We start from the raw sequence: 13,702 nt of genomic DNA on the forward strand, positions 1-13,702 counted from the left end.
TAGACTGTCTCACGAGATTCCCTCTCATGGAATTCTTGACACCCCAACCTGACTATATAAGCCTTTCCTATGTGCCTAGTTCTGTGCTATATTCATTTGTTCCCAATAAACTCAAAAAACTCAAAAACGGATACTCAGTAAACATTTCTTGCTAACTCGTTTTGCTTTTTTTTTTTTTTTTTTTTTTTTTTTTTTTTTTTTTTGCAAAACCTCACATTTTCACCAAGTCCTTGAAACTCCCAGACTGGCTTCTATGATTGCTGCCCATAAATGGCTTCTTTGACACCTGCCCTGCTGACCTCATCTGGCTGTTTTGAGACTCAGACAGGAACAAGAGAGAGAAAGCCTTTTGGATACTGTCATTGCTGCCATGCCAAAGCACTGACCAAGGTCTGGAGCCAATTTGACTGCACCAGTTGTTTTGGCCTCCTGTAGCCACAGCCTGCATCCCTACATAGAATTCCCATGTTCAATAATCAAACACGGTTTCAGCCTCCTTGACAGCAGAGGACCGGCACTGAACGGGCCAAAGCCTGTGTTTTGACAAAATGGCAAAGGTCCGATCGGTTTTGTGCTCATGCCCACGAATGGGCCACTGGGCATGGTCCTGGGCAGCAAGGTGGCCCCCAGAAAGAGCTATCCATGTAGTCAGAAAAGAGCTTTAGGTCTTCTTAAGGACTTGGTCACCTGGTACAGATACTGTTGACATTTTTCTTTATTGAGCACTTACTATGTGTCAAGCATATTATAGCCATCATCTCATTTAGAATCCTCACAATAACCTGTTATTATCCCTATCTATTAGATGAGGAAACTATGGCTCAGAGAGATTAAGCAACTTGCCCCACATCACAGAGCTGTCTGCCTCCAAAGTTTAAACTGTATGGCCAATCACCACTCAAATCCTCTCAAATAGGGCAGGCGGATGATCAAAGCTTGGCAGCATGCCCCAGGGGTACCCATCCCTCAGTGGCAGCAGAAGGGAAGAGAACCAGACACTGGAAATGGACAAAGACAAAGCCACCGTCCCACTAAACTGTAATCAGAGTTGCAAGCTGATGTTCATGAACACAGTTACAGTTCTACCTTCCTGTAAACCAATAGTTCTTAACTTTTTGGGAGGCTGACCCTTTGAGAAATTGAGGAAAGCTGTAGACTCTCTTCTTACAGAAATGTGTAAATGCAAACACATAATTTTGCATAGTTTCAGAAAAATTCATGGAGCTTCCTGTATTTCATCCAAGAACTACAGACCCTAGGTTAAAAAATCCCTGCTTTATGCAAATCTAATACTACGTTTTAAAAAGTGATAAGTTAGGGAACAATGATTCCTTTAAATAACAAGCCAACCTAAGACACAAAAAACAGGATTTGCTTTATGGACATTTTGTTTTCATATAACTTTCAGGATTATGCCTAGTTGCCTACATGAGATGCATTTGCCATCAATATCTCTGTATTCCCCTAGAGCCCCATGTCGTCAGAAATGACAATGGCACAGGGTGCCTGGATAGCTCAGTCAGTTGAGCGTCTGACTCTGGATTTTGGCTCAGGTCATGATCCCAGGGTCATGGGATTGAACCCCATGTCAGGCTCCATGCTGAGCATTAGATGAAGATTCTCTCTCTCTATCTCCCTCTGCCCCTCTCCCTAGTTCACACTCTCTCTCAAGGAAAGGAAAGGGAAGGGAAGGGAAGGGAAGGGAAGGGAAGGGAAGGGAAGGGAAGGGAAGGAAAAAAAAGAAAAGAAAAGAAAAGAAAAGAAAAGAAAAGAAAAGAAAAGAAAAGAAAAGAAAGAAAAGAAAAGAAAACAGAAGAAAAGAAATGACGATGGCATAGATGACCATCATCAGGACTGGCCAGAGCACAGAGCTAGAAATGACACATAGAGCTGGTAAGAAGTTTTTTGTCACCAGAGAGTGGGTAGTCACTCAGCAGGAGTGGCTTCACTGGTGGGGATTGGACTATATGACCTATAATGGCCCCAATCAGCACCATGAGTCAAGGGTTCTAAGACCTATGGAAACCTGAAGAAGATTTATGCCACAAGTCCACTACTGTTAAGCAGCTGATGGCTCCATGAGAAGCCAGGTACTCGAAGGGGGTGGACTAAGTATATATTGGCTCACTCACCTGAGTCTACAGTCAACCTCTTTACACTGGCCCATGTTATTCCAAATAGCAACTGTTCATTCCCCGCCAACCAGAGGTCCTATTGTTCTTTTACAAAAATATTAGATAATCCCAACCCAAGTCATTCCAAGGCCACTTCCCCCTGGCCTCTTGTGTTTTGAGTAGACAAGGTCTTACTGTAATCTTTAATACTATTTGTTAGTCACAGCCTGATACTGCTTCTTCTGAGCCCTCCTCCAATGTTTGAGCCCTCATACAAAGGGTGCTTAGTTGCAAGACATAGATCTGATACATTGATCCTATCGTCCTTTATCCTTTAAAAACCTTTGCACCTTAAAATGAGATGTTGTGTGGTATGTTCGAAGGAACACTGGATCTAGAGCCCTTGTTCCTTCATACACTGCCTCCTGACCTCTCTGAGCCTCACTTCCCTCTATCAGACAGGTAACAGTCTTTACCCTGCTGACATCACATGCATCTTGTAAGATCCAAATAAGATAGTGAAAATAGAAATAGTGTATTTGCTGTAAAGCGTTAGACAAACAGAAGAATTCATAACTACAAGAAATTTAGAAATTCAGAAAACACTTATCAAGGCCATATTATTCCCAGGTACTTTATGTACCTTACATGCTTACAGGATCTGAAACAGGCTTAGAAAAGTCAGATAACACTTCCAAGCTCACCTTGCTAGGTGGCAAGGAACTGGGGCACTCTCTCTCCTCCCTTCCCCCTCCCCCAAGACCAGATTGCTTTCCATTACTCCACATTGCCTGTCCCAGGACATTCCCCCCATTGGAATAAGAGATTGTTACTCACTTATGAAAAATAAATCCTTGACCCTCTTTGAGACCTCCAAGGCAGTTGGTGGTGTTTCCTCCTTATGAAAGAGCGGCTGGGGATGAGGAGGGGAGAGAGAGAGGATGGGGCAGCGCCTTAGACTCAACTCCTCTATGTTGGAACTGTTCGAGTTATGTATTGCTTTGAGAAGATGGCCGAGTACTTCACTCTCCCTCTTTCCCCGCCCCCCTTTCTAATTTGCAAGTTGTAAAAATGTGTCGCCCCCAAATGCACCAGGTGTCTCCAACTTTCTAATTGAGCAAGGCAGACTCTTTCCCAGCCAAGAGCCTTGAAATATTTATCCAAATTTTAGTTTCACTGAATTAATGCCTTAAGCTGGTGAGCAATCCAACTGAAGGTCAATGTTCGTTTCCTAAAGTTGTCCAATGTCTGTGTGGTATTTAGACCTGAAAATGATGACTTTACTCCAGATTGCAAACTCCCCAGAGTGCACCCTGGAGATGGAAGCCAGCCCACACTGTTTTGTGATCAGTCAGCATAAATGATCCTCTCTTTTGAGTTCAAGGTGGGCTCAGAGTTGAAGCTGTCTTGAGATAAAGCAGATCAGCCCCCATTCACCCCTGGGGGGGAAGGCCTCTGAGCAGGGGAATGTGAAAGGCCCCTCCGGTCAGGGGAGACGTCCGCTCCCCTTGGCTTTGGGCTGTACCAGTTGGCAGATATCGCTCTATGCGAATGCTGGCCAGACCAAAATGGTGCCGAGACAGCCACAGGGTTGTTTAGCAAAAAGAAAGGAAACATCTGCAAATCCTGCATTGGTGCTGAGCGGGGACAGCCTGCTGCTTTTCCTCATGGGCCCACGGTGGGCCAGGTCCTGACTGATCAGAATGGTTCCCTGAAACAAATGCATTTGAAAGATATTTTCCATCCCCCCCCCAACAGGAAATTCTTGTGTTTAGTCATCCTTACTCCATGGGCTGAGTCAGCAAGCTCTGCTCTAACCACAGCTGCTTTCAAATGGTAAGCTTAGAAGACCAGTTAGTTGAGCGAGGAGGCTTGGCTGAAATGCTTTGACAGCCAGAGCTCCAAAATCAGGTTGGATACATTGGAGGAGCTGGAAGTTAGGCACTGCTCGATACCTTTGAGTCCTTCTGGGTGGGCCTCAATTACTTTTTAGTATGTTGGCAATACAGAGCATTCCAGAACTAGAAGGGACAGCAGTTGGAAACCAGTATGGTGCAATGGCGTGATCTGTTGGCCTATGACCTAAGTACTGGCCCTGCCAATAATTAGCTATGTGACTATAGGGTCATTGTCTCCGTTCTCTGGGTCTTAGAATTCTCAGGCTTAAAACCAAGGCTTGGATAAGATGACCTCTAAGTGTTCTTGCTTGCTCTGACAGTCCGAGACAATCTAGGACAGATGACCAGCTGTTCTCTTCTGAAATTACCAAGGGAAGACACCATATAACCTGCTTTGGGAATCTGGCCCAGTGTTTTATCTATCTGTGCTACAAATGTCTTCCCTGGATCTAACTGCAATCTGTTTTCTCTTGTCTGGACCTCTGTAGACATGGAGAAGCCCTAGGGAACGCACTTTTCTAAAAGATCCTTTGTTACCTCCGAGAGCCTTCAGGTCGGAGTTATGATAAATCCTCTGCGGGCAAGGGAGGCAATTGCTTAGGTTCAGATGACCACGTTTTCCTCTCATCAGATGTTTGCCACCCTTCTGGTTGTTATCACTGACTTGTGAACCTAGGCGGACTAAGGCTGGGATAGACGGACTATCCGTCGGACACTTAGCTCTGCAGAGAGGAGGACGTCACTTATTTCAGATCAGATACCTCACAAAAGTTGTTCTAAAGCACAGAGAGTCTGGGGCACCTCTGAGAGAGAGAACAGCTTCATGTAAGGTGACCCTCTCCACTCCTGGGACTGCATCTGGACATGTGTGCCCAACGATGAAAATGGTTCGCATTTACCGAACACTTGTTCTGTGTGTGCTGGGCATTGTTCTAGGCACTTTACATGCTTATTTGACCTCATTTAATCCTTACAAAAGTACAACTGTTATTCGTGTTTTACAGATTAGGAAACTGAGGCACAGAGAGGTTAATTAACTTGCTCCAGGTTAAACTTCTAGTAAGCAGGGGAGCTGCTCTTCTGGCCCAGGGCTCAGCTCTGAACCATCACGCTTCTGAGTGGGGCCAGCTTCATGGGAGGGATGAGATGTTACGGATGATTCTGGCCCCTGTGAGGACTGCCCACCCCACCTGCCTCATGTGCCTACATTCCTTGTGAGGTACATGTGCCCGGCTTGGTTTCCAGGGCGCTCTGTGCCCCTTCTACAGAGAGCAAAGTTTCCTCACGCAGAACTGCCAAGTGTGGACTCTAAGACACTGGAAATGAGTCATGTTTTCCTCTTACAAGGGCAACCTAGGGAAAGATCGTTCTAGAAAATGGGTTTACCCAAACGAAAGAAAGTGTTGGGAAATGGCCATATTCCTCTGCGCTGGTAAATCCATTAGATTTGTCACATGTCAGAGTTGGGGGAGAACTCAGAGCTTGCATAGTGAAAGCCCTTCATGTTACAGATAAGGAGACTGAAGCTGAGATAATGGGATCAGATGCATGTGGACTGAGGGTTAGATGGCTCTTAAAAGTTTGGGAAAGGGACAGAGATTACAGACTTGACCTAATTTATAATTCCCCTTGGAGCCAACCCTGTGAGGGAATTGGAAGGAGGGATTCACCCACACATCAGAGCCATAACCCCTTGCATAACAGGGATTCCGCAAGCGTGGGCTTCAAAGGTAGCGAGATACCAAGAGACTGCCCCATTCAGACGGCCAAGGTCCCCGGCTAAATGGTAAGGTCTTATTTTTAAACTTATTTTTAAAACCAGACCTACTTACGAAATGGATCCCACACTAACAATCACAAACGACTTCGGGGAAAACCACTTCTGTGGAAAAAGAAGCCGGTCACGAAACTCGTGGACTAATGACCGGGATCCAAAGATATGACTCTCAAAGCTTTTACTACGGTGAAAGCCAAACGGAACCGTCTTAGTTCTCAGTTTTGAATGTGCAGACATTATTGAAATGTTTTCAGGCCAAAAGTCTTGCAAAGTATTATTTTAAAAGAAATCTTATGGCAGTGTAAGTTTTCACTGATCCTAACACAAAGAGTCAATATGGAAAAAAGGAAAGAAGGACCTGAGGCCGCCAGGAACCGGCCCTCGGGAACAGTATCTTAATGGCTGTTTTCAAAGAAATAGCAGGATCTCCTTTCATTCCCCAGTGTGAGCCCACAATGTATTTTCCAGCCTCTTCCTCCTAAGCTAAAAAGAAAGTACCAGAGTTTAAAAATAAAAGATACAGAATTAGAGCTCCTGCCTGATTCGCCTGCTACTTGAGCAGATACGTACAGTAAAACCTTATGAAGTGTCATGTCTCCTCGAGCTGGACTCAAACAGATTGTTAAAAAGACCTACATCATGTTGTTGGGCATAGTCTATTACTGCTTACTGACCTTGCCATGTGGTAAAGTCGGCCACACACCATCTTATAAATAGCCAAATGAACTCCCCCTCGTTTTATAGGGTGGCTAAAGCCTGGTTACCTTTCACAATCAGCCAACCTCTTAATTCATCCCAGGTTGCAGCTGGGCTCCGGGAACATGGAGGAGGCTTGGTGAGGCGGGAAGACGGAGGCTGAGAGGGCGACAGGGCACGTGTGCCCACGTGCGTGGCACACAGAATCGCTTTGGAAGGTTTTTTAGAGGTAGTCGGTACTCTCAAACTAGAAAAAACCCTGCCTTTGTAGTGTGAGGGGATGACATTTCGTTGCAAAAATAAATGATTTGGTCATTACCATTTCATGGTTGCTGGCAACCGACCGCCTCTGCTTTCTAACAATTTCCATTTTAGGCACTGACAGGCCCTTCAAAGTGATTCAGCCAAATATCCACCCCAAATTGCGTATTTGGCAGTTTCATACTGAAAAATCTGGGGCCTCTGGGCAAAAATGTCAGAAAGGGCTCCCTCCTTCTTTGTCAATTGCGAAACAAACAGATCACCATAAACAGTCACTGGGGGCTCCTTGGGCAGCCATGCCGACGGAAAGAGAAGGAACGGAAGTTGTTGGCAGGGGCTGCTTCCTTGGCTCCGGTTACTGCTCTCGCTCTCCGTTGCTGCTTGTTCTTTTCCTGAGGGCCAGAGCTGCCTCAGTCGTTAACCCTAACCAAGGTGAGGCCCAGGTTTTCAGCAAGCAGCCATTCTCTGCTGACGGAAAGCAATGAGCAGAAATGGAAATCACTGGGACACGATTCTCTGAGGCCCTGGGGTCTGGGAATACACTGGAAGCTCACCTTATTGAACTGGCTGAAGCTATACGCAGGCCATTACCATGGATCCTCATTGGGCAACTTGTTCTGGTTGATCTCTGGAACCCACCTGGGTCTCTGGGCCTCTGAGCAACCACAAGGCCTGGAGCACTCTGGTTTGCCCGGTGGGAAGCCTGGGAGCACCTCCCAGGTAGTCTCCTGCCTGACCGGTAACCCTAAGAGTCTGATTCCCCCAAGTTCTTTTACACACATTTCCCTCAGCCTTGAAGGCTGTCCCCTTGACTTAAAAAAAAAAATTTTGGGGGCGCCTGGGTGGCGCAGTCGGTTAAGCGTCCGACTTCAGCCAGGTCACGATCTCGCGGTCCGTGAGTTCGAGCCCCGCGTCAGGCTCTGGGCTGATGGCTCGGAGCCTGGAGCCTGTTTCTGATTCTGTGTCTCCCTCTCTCTCTGCCCCTCCCCCGTTCATGCTCTGTCTCTCTCTGTCCCAAAAATAAATTAAAAACATTGAAAAAAAAATTTAAAAAAAATAAAATAAAAAAAAATTTTTTTTTTAATGTTTATTTGTTTCTGAGACAGAGAGAGACAGAGCATGAGCAGGGGAGGGGCAGAGAGAGAGAGGGAGACACAGAATCCGAAGCAGGCTCCGGGCTCTGAGCTGTCAGCACAGAGCCCGACACGGGGCTCGAACTCACAAACCGTGAGACCATGACCTGAACTGAAGTCGGTCGCTCAACCGACTGAGCCGCCCAGGCGCCCCTCTCCCCTTGACTTTTTAAGCGACTGATCCCCCTCTCTTCACTTAGGACTCACTTTAAATGTCAGGCCACCTTGGTGAGGCCATCCTGACTCCGCAGCCCAGGCCCGACCCATATTTTCTCTCTCACAGAACTAGTTTTTTTGTTTTTGTTTTTTTTTGTGCTTAAAGCACCCATTACCATTTGAATCTATGTATTTATCCACAGTAAATGCTCAGGAAACATTTGTTGAGTGAATGAACAAAAGGGTGGTATTCTGTTTTCTCCTCCAGTCTGAAAAAACTTTAAGAAGTAGGCTTATTATCCCCATACATAGGTGTCTCCCTAAACACGGCCTGCATTTGTTACCACTTGTCTCTCTGAGAGAGAGAGAACTAGCCCTCTCTCTCAGAGTAAGGCTACCCCTTTCCCTGCCCACTTCTTACTTCTTACTTGGTTCATGATGCCCAGGATCTGGGCACCAGGACTACGCAGTGTTTTGGTCGGAGACATTGCTGGAAATTTGTCACCCAGAACTGACCCTGCCAGCAGAGTACCGAAACGTCATTTGGGGGTGGGGAGGCTAGACCATTATACTTAACAATACTATTCACGGTTACCTTCTCTTCCCTTTGGGAGCTATTTTTAAGAGGTTACTTGGATTCCCTGACTATAAATGATAGCCAATCGCCTCGAAACTACAAATAAAGTCAAGTTGCTATTATGTCTGAAAATCGCCTTCCATTCAATTTGCCAGTCCCCCTTTTGGGGAAAGGCCGTCTGCTCTAGTCACAGCCATCCAGCTGCTCAGGTCCCCTTCCTTTAACATTAAGTAATGAAGACAGATGAGTTGCTAGATCGCCAACATTCGAAAATGGTTCCCAAAGGGTTACCATGCCTTCTGTTCTCTTTCTTCCTGTCATTAGTTGCAATAATATTGATGTTTGTCCGGTTTAGAAAGCCATGGAAGGCCCTGTGCTTTCTGATTACACTTCGGAATGGTGACCAACCCGGTTATTCCTGAACGCTACCAAGGAAGGTTTTGCCCCATCTCTATTTTAAAATATGAATCACCTCAACGATGAAAATCTTCTCCAAAAAGCCTATCCAAATTTAAAATATGTTCCTTTCAGCCTGGAAATTCCACCCCTTGGAGACGATCCTGTATATATACCAGGATGCAAAGGTACACGTACATCCAGTGTGCCCACCGAAATAGTGTTTATGATAGCAGTGCTCCCAAAGAATGGAATCTTAGCTAAGCCGTCACAAAAAAGGGCAAGATGGATTTGTATGTGCTGTCACGGAAAGATCTCCATGATGTACTAAATGAAAAAAGCGAAGTCTAAAACGGTAGGATCCCATATGTCTTCAGAGCCTGTCAGTTCCTCCTTCAAGCAATCTCACAAAATCCGACTTGTCATTTCCTCTCACTGGTTCAAGCCTCCTAACTGATTCCCTGGTCCCAGGGTCTCTCTTTCCAGGTCATCTTTCCCACCGACCAGAACGAACGTTCTAAAGCATCACTTTTTCCAGCGCTCTTTACTGCCAGAGGGAGAGTCTCAAGCAAGCATCACAATTATAGGAGGCAGGTTGGTGGAGTGTTGCCATGTTCGGGGATTAAGGGAGATCTTACTGGAGGGTGGGTTACCACCCCTGACTAGCTGTTTGACTTAACCCCTCTGAGCCTCAGTTTCTCCATCTGCAAAATGGACACTGGGTGGTTGTGAGGATGGAACGAGGGAACCATGTAAAGAGCTCAGCATGCTGGCCCAACAAATGGCCAGCTACTATTAGTATTGTCATTTTTGTTATGAAACCACAAATTGGTTTATTTGAAGTTCTTTGAGAGTGGCTTTGTACCTTCATAACACCTTTTGGAAGAAGAAGGTTCCCATATTTCGTTCATGTTTACTGGACATCTAGAACCCGCTGCATACAGTGAGGCCGCCTCTTGTGTATTTTCCCTGATATGCATTGCAGAAGCTGCCCCTTTCTCTTGTACCCCCAAATCTGGAGGAAGAGTCTAAGTCCCTTGGATCCATCACCTTCAAGAGTTTCTCTGCGGACTTCAATCACATGATACCCCTCCTATGCCTTCATTTCTCCAACTATTTGGCTCTAATCTTTCCTGCCTGCCTTGGAGGGCAGCATCCCAATGCCTTCGGCCCTTTCCTGGCCTCATTAAGATTTTCTTTGTGGCTGCCTGTTTTGTGTTTTGTTTTTTTTTTCCTTTGGGATCGGGTGACTATTTTACTCCACTAATTCTTTAAAACAAAAAGGGCTGTTAGCCCGTGCTGTGGAATGAAAGGGCAGGCCAGCTCTGTTTTTTCTTGTAATATCCTAATTTTATGCCATTACTGTGAAAGGGAAATGATGTTTTTATATTCAATTTGGATTTCTACCTGTTTCATTGAGTGGGCTCTCAGAGTGGAGTCATGAAGGCTAAGACTCAGGTCTCAACTTTGCCTGGGGACAGACTCACTGTGCGACCCGAGGCACGTCTAAGAGATTCCTGCGTCTGTCCCCTCATCAGTGAAATGAGAGTGTTGGGTTATAGTTCCCACTGTGTCTTCCAGCCCTGCTGTAGGTGCTTCCGTGGTCTGGATGGGTCCTGAAGGCAAAGACTATGGCAAAGTTCTCTCATTACACCCACCCCAGTGCCTGGGCTGGGCTGATTCAAGTTGAAATGAGCTCTTCCGTGGGACAGTTGCATGCATTTTCCAAGAGCCTATCTCTCGAAAATTTTTCTGAGGTATATTAAATGTCAAAAGAATTTCCTTTTTTTTTTTTTTTTTTTCCAGGGCTCACCTTACCACCAAGCTCCAAGCTCCACTTATGCTGAGAAAAACCATACATGCTGAGCTCCGGTCAGACTTGATGGCAAAGAACATGTCTCTCATTACCACCTCCATTTCTGGTGATTGCCATCATCACACGTTTACATCCTGGATGTCTTCCAGGCAAATGCTGAATAGTTGATTATTTGCACAGATGACTGTAGCATGCCCTCGCTTGGATTTTGCCTCCAAAGTCTCTTTATTGAGAGTTTTTATATTAAACATACACTAAGTCTCAAGCTTGATTTTAACTGATCCCACATGAAGGAATGATTTTCAACTCATAACACATGAGGAACATCTGTTCTGCTTATTTGAATTCAGGCAGTGCCATTATTATTGTAGAAGCTGACTGTTGAGTATCAATATTTGTCTCTTTCAGTTCCATTGAACTTTCTGGGGTGCCACTCCCATTTGTGGATCTTTTAAACATACATCCTGGAGTCTATAAAACAGCGGAACAACTCCCATTTTCCTTTTCATTTTCACCGACTTTTGCTGTAGAACTTGGGTCAGGCTCTGGCTATTGCTTGCACACGTGTTTGGGACAGGAGGGTCCTTGTCAAATGCAGCCAGAATCACTGTTCAAAAGTCTAGACATCAGGTGCACAGACTTTGAGGCTGCCTCATGAAGACCATTCCAGACCTTTGTTTGAAACAGGCAAGTTCCCAGGGGGAACCTGACTGATCCAGGAATTCACCTGCAAACTGGAACCCGCGGAGCTGAGTTATACCTCCCTGGGGCCTCCAGATAGGTCACAAAGGAGGATGTCTTTGGACCAGAGGCTCTCATCTTTGATGTCAGGACACCTTGGTATCTGACAATCAGTTATTATTCATTTCCAATAATCAAATGGCAAACTTGTATGTGATTTACTTAGAAAAATAAACTCAAGCAGATTCAAGGATTTCTCTATAAATAACTCTAACATCCCCATATGCTCTCATGAGTGGGAGAGAAAGGGGTGGGGTTTTAGTCAGTGCTCTGGGAACTAAAGAGAACTCTGGGTGTGCCCAAGTGCATGTGAACACTAGGGGCGCTCATGCCAGGCTTCCTATCTGGCAGCAAATGTATATTTTAACAAGGGCCTCATGAGATTATCCCCTGCCTATGGGGTCTGTCACAGCGGGGATTTAAGGGCAGGCAAGACAAGGCAGGCAACACATACCACAAAGGCAGTACGTTGGCTCTAAGTAAGCAGATTGGCTCTAAGTTGGGCTAAATAACAGAAGGACTTAAGTTGGACTCTTAACTACTAGTGCATCCTTGGCTAAGTTACTCAATGTTTCTGAGCCTCGGACTATTCGCTTTTAAAATGGAGACATTACTGGGGCACCTGGGTGACTCCGTTGGTTAAGCGTCTGCCTTCTGCTCAGGTCATGATCTCACGGTTGGTGGGTTCGAGCCCCGCGTCAGGCTCTCTGCTGACAGCTCAGAGCCTGGAGCCTGTCTTCGGATTCTGTGTTTCCCTCTTTCTCTGTCCCTCCCCTGCTCATGCTGTCTCTCTCTCTCTCTTTCAAAAATAAATAAAACATAAAAAATTTTTTTTAATGGAGACATTACTATCACCTACTTCTGAGAGTTGTTGTGTGGCTTAAACAGGATGGTGCAAATAAATCACCCGGCGTGTCTTGAGTGAGCTAAGTGTTCCAAAACACATAGCAGCTGTGGATACCTGGTGTGCATCTGAGGCTGGATCCTTATGCCTCTTACAGTGACTAGCACATTGTAGGTCCTCAAAAACACGCTGGCTTGATACAACAGGCCACACATTATATGTGTCCGCTTAAATAAAATATCTAGAATAGTTAAATCCATACAGGCAGAAAGCAGATTAACGGCTGCCAGGAGCTAGAGGGTGAGGGGGATGGGGAATGACTGCTTAATGGGTATGGGGTCTCCTTCGGGGGTGATGAAAATGTTCCAGAACTAGACAGAAGTGACAATTGCACAACATTGTGAATACACTAAATGCCACTGAACTATACACTTTAAAATGGTCACAGTGGGGCACCTGGGTGGCTCAGTCAGTGAAGCACCTGACTCTTGATCTCAGTGGCTCAGTCGGTTAAGCGTCCGACTCTTGATCTTGGCTCCGTCATGATCTCACAGTTTGTGAGTTCGAGCCCTGTGTCGTGCTCTGTCCCTCCCCTGTGGAGCCTGCTTGGGATTCTCTCTCTCCTCTCTCTCTGCTCCTCCCCTGCTCACTCTCTCTCCTTCTCAAAAAGAAAAAAATTCAAAAAAAATTAAAAATGGTTAAGGTCATAAGTTTGTGTTATTTGTATTTTACCACAATAAAAAATTCATTGGCTTGGGTTTAGCATTTGATTGTCTTTTGTGTGACTCTAATTCACAGACAGCCCTAGGACAGTGCACATGTACAGGGGCTGATAACTGGGTACCTGCTTCTACCCCAAGCAGGCTAGAGGGGACAGCTATGAGGTGCTCATGTTCTAGGCCAATGTCCCACAAAATGGCTGGGCCCTAGCCCTCATCTCCTTCAATCTGGTGTCATGTTGGCCCTGTGGCCTTTCCCCTGACCTAAGCCCATGTAGGAGGAGTAAGAACAGTAGGAAGGGTGCCAGCAAGAACCAAAGGATTAGGCTGAGGCTTAGCAGAAACAGTGATGTTCAACTCAAAGCCAACTGTTCTTTGGTCAGGCCACTCAAAGCTGATTGGCCCTGGTGGAAGCCATTGACAGTCCTACTCTTGGAAAACACCACTGTCCACACTACTCCGGGGAGCCTAAGAGGGCTCATGTGATTATTAAGGCCCCGCCATACCCTCCTTGAGCAATCACCCAACACTCCAAATGCTAAGATTCTTGAGCTGCAACCAGGAATGTCCCTGG

At 45.8% G+C, this 13,702-nt stretch overlaps 1 protein-coding gene and 1 long non-coding RNA gene across 2 annotated transcripts in view; one reads left to right on the forward strand and one right to left on the reverse strand.

The window, feature by feature from the left end:
- The window catches only part of LOC107180667, a 30,176-nt gene extending 19,147 nt beyond the window's left edge, over positions 1–11,029 (forward strand). The window contains exons 2-3 of the long non-coding RNA XR_001511423.2: positions 9,480–9,602; positions 10,815–11,029. This is a non-coding gene — a long non-coding RNA (uncharacterized LOC107180667). The remainder of the gene's footprint in view (positions 1–9,479; positions 9,603–10,814) is intronic.
- PLAC1 (placenta enriched 1) overlaps positions 1–13,702 on the reverse strand; it is a 177,542-nt gene that overhangs the window by 39,356 nt on the left and 124,484 nt on the right. The window lies entirely within an intron of this gene.

The sequence above is a fragment of the Panthera tigris genome, chromosome X, assembly GCF_018350195.1.
Source record: "Panthera tigris isolate Pti1 chromosome X, P.tigris_Pti1_mat1.1, whole genome shotgun sequence".
NCBI lineage: Eukaryota > Metazoa > Chordata > Mammalia > Carnivora > Felidae > Panthera > Panthera tigris.